The sequence below is a fragment of the Helianthus annuus genome, chromosome 10 (assembly GCF_002127325.2).
Source record: "Helianthus annuus cultivar XRQ/B chromosome 10, HanXRQr2.0-SUNRISE, whole genome shotgun sequence".
In the NCBI taxonomy this organism is placed as follows: Eukaryota; Viridiplantae; Streptophyta; class Magnoliopsida; order Asterales; family Asteraceae; genus Helianthus; species Helianthus annuus.
The window spans coordinates 148,368,437-148,376,679 of record NC_035442.2 but is presented as its reverse complement, the minus strand read 5'-3'; the positions used below and the strand labels follow the sequence as shown (position 1 = coordinate 148,376,679).

Below are 8,243 nucleotides of genomic sequence, written 5' to 3'. Positions count from 1 at the left end.
AGTTTGTCTACCCTCTCCGTCAATTCTTGGTACATTAAACCATCACCCAAGTTAATGGGATCATCTGATTTCCCGCTGGCAGTTGTTGTATCAGCAGTTGACTTAGGGAATGTATCCCAAAAGTCATCCACTGATGCCCCTTTTTCTTGGTACCGGAGACTTCTAACTTCAGTAGGGGTGACCAGTTTTAGTGACCAGTGAAAGCTGGAAATACCCTGGTTCCCATAGAAGAAATTGCCTTCAAGGGAGTCTCACTTATGAAACTACTGCCCAAGTGTAAACCAGTGGGTTCAACACTTGTAGTAGCTGCTCCACTTGAACTACTGACAGGAAGTACTTGTACTACCTGCAGTGTAACCTCCTCAGTTGTTGGTGGGTTAGCAATGATTGAGACACCAGACCCAGTCACTTGTTGGGGTATATTCTCATTAACAGGTGTTTGAGAAGAACTGGTTTGTGTCTGGGCTAAATCAACTGCATCCAACAAAAGTTTTGTTTGTGGGGGAATTTGAGAGGTGAGAATAGATGTAGAAAGCAAATTTGCCCCGGGCAGTGGGCTGTGGATGATGGAATCAAGTGATTCCAGAGCATCATAATTTGGTGTCCCTGTTCTTACAACCTGTTCTTTTTGAGAAGAAGCAGGAGGAGTTTGAGGCTCAGGTTGAGATTTTTCTATCAACTGCTGTGAGGAAGTAGCAGCAGTGGTTTCTGCTGACTTTTGTGTTGTCACTGGTAGTTGCTTTGGGATCTCATCTTCCAGAGTTACCTTTGTTTTGGGTTTGAGGGTCAGTCTCTTTTGGTGGTTTTAGGTGGGGGTTTCACAGCAGTTGTTTTGCTGTTGTGATCACCTTGAGCAGTGGTAGCTGCTGAAGTCTGCTCAGGAACCTCTACTTGTGTTTTGGAAGGTTTGGACAGCCTTGTAAAGGTTTCAGAGGTTAATTTGTTTATTGAAAAAGGGCTGCCTTGGATAAGCACATGGGCATTATCCTTTGAAAATTTCTTTTTAAAATAGTAGCTTAAAAACCTTGGGAATAACAAAAATGCTTTCTTATTAACATTTGTAACAAGATAATTGAAGATCTCCTGAGAATAATTAAAATTTTCTCCATGTAATATAGCATAACCCAGGTATTGTATCTTCGATGGTATCTCATTGAAAGCAGTTGTTTTATTTGAGACACACATAAGGAGGGTATGAAACAAAAACCTCATGGCAGGAGGAAAGCTGCCCTTTTGTAAAGTATCTTTTTTCATTTCCTCTTCATACCCTCTCTCAAGAAAATCAATTTGATACTTTGTTTTGGGGAAAGAAGTTTTACCTTGAAGATCAATGAGTTCAAACACTTCGAAGATGGTTTGTGGTGTAATGGTGACAGAAACACCCTTTATCGAAGAAATGATGGCTAAGGTCTTTTTATCCTTAGTTTCTAACTTAGCATTTTTCCAAAATTCTTGCTGGGTATCCATGTAGATCGGAGCATCACAAGTCAACAAAGTTTTGTACTTTGAAGACGACATAGTATCAATGATGGAATTGAAGGTTTCAGCGTGAGTGCGTTTTTCGAGTAGACCCAAGTAGTTATGTAGGATTTGAGTGGAAGAGCCATGGTGATTTGAAAGTGATGAAGAACGGATGAAGACGATGAGTGATTTTCAGAGAAATTGATGGTAACTGCTTTGAGAAAGGAATTTTGAATTCGATTCGACAGTAAAAACCCTGTTTGGGGTTTTGATCAGGGTTTTATAGGGGGGAAAGTGAATGCTGACATGGCAGCGGTTACAAAAGATCTGACCGCTATGTACTGTCCACGTGTCAACCCCTGATGAGTAATGGAAGACAGTTGTTTTATGAAACCACTGATGGAGCAATATCAGTGGTTGCAACAGTTATAATAAAAACAGTGGGTGACTTTAAACTATCAGTGGATAGCCTATCAGTGGTTTAAAACACTGATTTTGAACAACAGTGATTACCAAGGAAATGAGAGAATATGGGTTGACTATCAGCAGTGGACAGTATTCACAGAACAGATGTTTGAACAAAAACAGTGGTTATGGCAGACTTTTAAGGATTTAATGAAAATTTCATTTTTAGCTATTTTTAAGGATGGATTTTTGATTTTCTGAAAACATTTTAATGCTTTTTATTCATAGAAAAAGAAGATTTTGCTTGTTATTCCATGTTCAGCATGCCAATCCTAGAGATCAAGCTTTCAAAGGTAGATGTGTCTAATCCTTTTGTTAGCACATCTGCCAACTGATCCTTAGTTGGAACATGATGCAGAAAAGTCATACACATAAGTTTTAAACATAAATATTGAATATTGAACATCTTAATATTTATTTAACATATACATTATAATATGCAAAGAAAGGTCATACTCATTATAATATTAGAACATAACAGTATAATAAGCAGATAAGTTTTCAGGAATTCAAAACCACACAATCAGTCCAAAACATAACAACACCAAACACCCAAAACCAACAAAACGAAAAGCATAAGTTCAACGTGGCAACAGCATATGAAATCAACACGTAAATGTATTTTAAAATACAGAGAAAACTATTTCTCAATCTTGGGAATCAAAAGCGTCGAAACACCAGCATCTTCATCCTGAGACAGTTCATCACTCATGCGGCGCTTTGCGAGGAGCAACCTAATGCATTATCTATGTCGCACACTTCACGAATGTTACGTTTTGTTTCATCAATGCACTTACGTGATCGGGTGATTTGGGATTTTGGAAAAATGTTTGTTCTTGTACTTCTTAACAAAATTACATAGAATTCAAGAAAACAAAACAATGACTTAAAGAACTATAGTTTAACACCCAATCTGATCGGGCAAACAGATGTTGACCAAATGTCAAACAGTTGTTGACCAAAAGTGAAACAGATGTTCAACCAGATCCACTGTCTTCTTATATTTTAGCACTGTTTTCCTCTTCAAAACACTGTTCAACCTAACATGGGTTTCCATGAACTATTGGCCAAAAGTCAAACAGATGTTAAAACCACTGTTTGAGTTATTCAAACATCTGTTGAATACTAAATGAGATGTTGGCCAAAAGTCAATCAGATGTTGACCAAAAGTCAAGCAGATGTTCACCAAAAGTCAAACGAAGTGACCCATACATGATTTCTTATACATATTTAACATGTGTCATTTGATCAATTTCAGTTTTAGTTTGGAAATTGTAGACACCAGTTTCGAAAATCAAAGAACTACAACCCGAAACTAAACATGGACCTAATAATTTACATGTACATATATAGTTTTAGAATCACAACTTCAAAACTAAACAAATAAGTCTACCATCAGTTTCGAAAATCAAAGAACTACAACCCAAAAACTTGGTTCAATGTATGCTTATGCATTTGCCTTTTTCAATCCCATGAACATTCATCCGAACATAAAAAGCTTTTTACCTTTCACAAAGTTAAGTGTAAATGCTTCACCTGGAGCCATGCCTTTATCTCTCACAAACTTTCTCATTCCTTGCAGAGAATATCTTGGTTGACCTCGAGATGAAACTATAGCAGCTTGAACATTCCAAACATCACCTGCCACGTCCACAATCTTCAAACCCATCTTACGATTAAGTCCAAGATCTTCAGCCTGTTTTTTAAAAAGGCGCTGTAACAAACAACGAACAATTCAATAAACAAAGAATTAACACACCTTTAAAATATTACTAAACTATGATATATTAGTAAAGTCATAATCAAAAACTTACAAAATGACCGTCAACACGGAAAGAAATGGGTACGATCTGGTTATCTTCATTTACAACAACCATACCACCTTCATTGACATTAACGATGTCCTATACAGCTTCAGTATCTGAACTCAAGTCAATCTCTTCTATCACCTTTTCTTTAACAACAGCGCAGACCTCCGGTGGAAGCACTAAATCACAAGTAGCACAATTGAAAACCATGATATGAAAAGTCTGAAGATCTATCATCCCAAAGACAATGAGATGATCAGTAGTTAGTAACAACTCATTCTTTATCTCCTTCCATCCGGTAGTTATGTAAAGTTCATTATTGATATCTTCCATTCGTACAGACCAGTTCTGATTTCCAGATCCTTTAATAAGAACCGGATATGAAAGAATAGTGTTTAACATCTTGTGATGAACAAAAGAACGATTAATACTCTACAATCAGAATAAAACACATTATATAGTACATTAGTAAAAATATATAAGAAAATTAAGTAAATAAATAAAAAACAACAATTAAACAACTGTATCTCGAAAAAAATTACATGATGAATAATCTTCGAAGTTACATACCACATAATCTTCGTTACCAGATGGTTTGTAGTAAAAATCTTCACAAGGAGCAAGAGCAATGTCTTGATAAAAATACAATATTCTGAAACTTTCTAATGCTTCTTCATAATGAAATACCAACCATGAATCTGAAGGTATTTTCAAACTGTCTACCAACTGACACCAACCATATAGAAATAGTATCTGCCATTGCTTAGAGGATAGATCTTGACTTTAAAAACATTTCTAGTTGTGGTCTGGATGTTTGTATTTCCAGTTGGATAATTAAACTGTTGAATCCAATTTTGATACTGTTTTGGCAAAATCTAAGCGTAAATAAAAGAAACACTTTTATTGCTAGATATCATACAAAAAAAATTAAAATTAAGTGTTAAACAAAGATCGGATAAAACTACTAACCAAACATTTCCTTTTACTGTCTTCAAGGTAACACGGAAATCCATAAATCATTCTCACGTAAAACTGTAACAGTATCAATCATATAGAATCAAAATAAATAACATTAAGAAACAAATGAATACAATCCACTAGAGTATGCAATACATCTAAATAAAAGATGATACAACTAATATATATCAAAATAACAATAAACAACATCAAAAAGGTGAGAATACATGTAATTTCTTATCATATCGAAATATATATATTTTTTACAGCAAATCATATAATTAAAACTTAAAACCTACTTTTCCGATTAAGTATCACAAATACACATGCAGGATCATCAGCTGAATAAATTGTATAGAAAGACAGGATAGTGACTTGTGTCTATATCAAAAAAAACTTAAAAACAGTATACCAACTACTAATCAAAATAAGTTCAACTTTTCATATACACATGAGAATACATCAGTTAAAATCGGAAATTTATATTATACTTCAGAATAACAGTATACCAACTACTAATCAAAATAAGACAAATGGTAGATACACGAAATGCAGATCACTTTTTTTATAATCATATATGTCTATCATAACATGCATAATAACTACATAGTAATCGGATATACAAAAAAATTAGGACTATCAGAAGTTGTTCAAGTATAAGCCGCAACAATAAACGCAATCATAACCAACAATGGATTGAAAAAAATAGGGAGATACCTGAATACACCACCGTCGATTACAACTTCTTCATTAAAACAGCAAGAACCATAATCGGCTATGGAATTCAAAACTAAAAGAATAAACATGAAAAAAATACAAAACAAATCAGATTATTTAACAATACCTTTGTTATTATACGAGATGATATTGATGAAGATCGGAAGAAATCGAAGAAGATGACAGAGTTTCTTGGAGAAAGTGTACAAAGAAACGTGGAAAGAGAAAGGAACCGACCTCTTGGGTTGTCCCAGTGGCCAGCCTCACCCACCTCTTCCCAGAGGACCCGGGTTCGAATCCTGGCAGGCACACCCTCCAGGCTTTCGCTTCCGGTTGGGTAGTAACCGCCAGGCAGCTATGGGGCTAAGCTAGCTTGTGGAGTGAGATCACTCCAGCGGTTGGGAGGACCGTGCAATATCCCCCCCCCCCCCCCCGAGAGAAAGGAACTGAGATTTTGTGAGGATCTTTAAAAAGTTAGAAGGTTTAAAAATATCCCATGTAACGGGGTCGGATCATCCCATTTAGTTTTTCGTCAACATCTGTTTGACTTTTGGTCAACACCAGTTTGAGTTTTGGTCAACATCTCATTTAGTATTCAACAGAAATTTGAATAACTCAATCGGTGGTTAGAAAATCTGTTTGACTTTTAGTCAACAGTTGGATGGAAACCCATGTTAGATTGAACACTGTTTTGACAGATGTTTAAACATCTGTTTAGACTTAAATAGGTGTGGGGCTTAAATAGATGTTTGGCGTTCTATATCAGTTGTTTGGACTTAAACAGATGTTTGACCTTAAACAGATGTTTGGCTATAAACATATGTTTGGCCATAAACAGATGTTTGGCCTTAAACAAATGTTTGACCTTAAACAGATGATTGCCCATAAAAAGATGTTTGGTCTTAAACCAACAATCAGTGGATAGCCAACGATGATTCAAACACTGATGTTTGGAGTTAAACAGATGTTTAACCTTAAACAGATGTTTGCCATAAACAGTTGTTTGGCCATAAACAGATGTCACTACTAGAAAAATTAAAATTTCTGACACCATTTTCCGTAGGAAATGCGTCACAAATCGCGTTTTTCTATGAATTTGTGACAAAATGCATATGTAGGAAAACCACTCGTAGGAAACTGGTTACTTACGCATTTTCTACGCATTTTCCTACCCATTTCTTACAGAAAAAGGGCTGTCACAAATTGCTACATATTTTCTACGCATTTTCCTACCCATTTAACAGAAGTTAATTTTTAATTTTTGCTACACAATTGTCACGAAATTTAATTTTTAATTTTTGCTACACAATTGTCACGAAAATCCATTGCTACACATTTTCTACGCATTTTCCTACTACCTGTTTACTACGCATTTCTGACGAATTTGTAATAAAAAAAATGAAGAAATAAAAGGTTTTCAGCAATGGATTTTGTGTCACAAACCCGAGTAAAAATATGCTTTGTTTAAAAAAAATATTTTTTTCTAGTTTTATTCTATACAAAAGCAAATAAAACTAAAAACTATACAAATTCAATAACATTAATCATAAATTTATACAAATTTACGAACAAAAAATATATAAAATCTACAAACATAAAGAAAATAAAATTACATATTCATCCTAAGCTTGTTTTGTCATCATCTTTTCTCTAAATTTATGTGATGCCTTCACTATCTCAACGTATGTGAACCGAACAGTGACCCGAGCCGAAACAAAACCCGAACCATCATGAAGCTAGAAACACACTTCCTCCGCCACTGGTCAGACGTGAAGATCCCCACACCATCGCCTGAAATGACAACCACAACAGACCGGAGAAGATAGATCTTAAAGAAAAGAGAAGAAGATGATTGTTACCTACTGTCCGTACACCACCGAGGCACCGCCGCCGCCGTAGACGCTGAAACCACTAGAGAAATCTCAATAAAAGTCGCCGGCTGTTTACCGTCAAAACCTGTCGCCGTCGATTCTTATCAGCAATTACGGCGTCGGTCAGCCGGAACGGCGGCTGAAACCACCGGCGAAATCTCAATAAAACCTGCCGTTGTAGACGCTGAAACCACCGATCTCAATAGAAATCTCAATTACGGCGTCGGTCAGCCGGAACGGCGGCTCCGCTCACCGGCTACAGAGGAGATGGAGTAAGTGTGAGAGTGTGTTTGGCTTTTCCCTTGTGTCTGCAAGTAGTGATCGAAAGGAGGGGGTAGAAGACAATTTCTTCTTGTGGGGATAAGCAATAAAGAAAAGAAGTGGAAGGGATGGGTCTTGAGGATGGTGTGCGCAGATGTTGTTAACATAAATGAGAGGTTTTAGGGTTTTTTTTACTATTTATACATAGGGTTTAAAGTGTGTTTGGGCCTAGGCCCACAAGCCCGTTTCACGCGGCCAGTAACAATTTTGAAGCCCGTTTATCAAATCCAAACTTTGTAAAACATTGTAAATTATAATGTTAAGTCGAAGCACGCAAAACCACGTCGAAAATCGATATTTTGACGCGTATTTCATAGATTGTGTCATAACCAGTAAATGCCCCGTTTGGCGTTTCTGATGCGTTTCTGATCCGTTTTCAACTACGGATAATATAATTTAAAAAGAAACTAAATATGTCATAATATTTCAGTTTTGAAAGCCACATGCTAGTCTGATGCTTCCGCTTCGTTGTCGGTGCGTTCCTACAGTCGCGTTTTCGTTCACATTTGCGCTTTGTGATGTTTGAAAGCGTGTTATTTCCGCAAAGCCGCATTCATATGTATAAGTTATACGTATAAGCTTCGTATTTGTCGGCGTTGTCAGTGTTTTGTCCGGTGTCAGTTTGTTACCGCTTATCGTTCCG

General features: G+C 36.3%; 1 long non-coding RNA gene across 1 annotated transcript; it reads right to left on the bottom strand.

Annotated features, from left to right (window-relative positions):
* Nucleotides 1-6,959: 6,959 nt before the first annotated feature.
* LOC110882898 lies at nucleotides 6,960-7,446 on the bottom strand. The gene is made up of 2 exons (XR_002560281.1): nucleotides 7,268-7,446; nucleotides 6,960-7,199 (listed from the first exon to the last, which is right to left on the bottom strand). It is a non-coding gene; the product is annotated as an uncharacterized LOC110882898 (long non-coding RNA).
* Nucleotides 7,447-8,243: the final 797 nt, after the last annotated feature.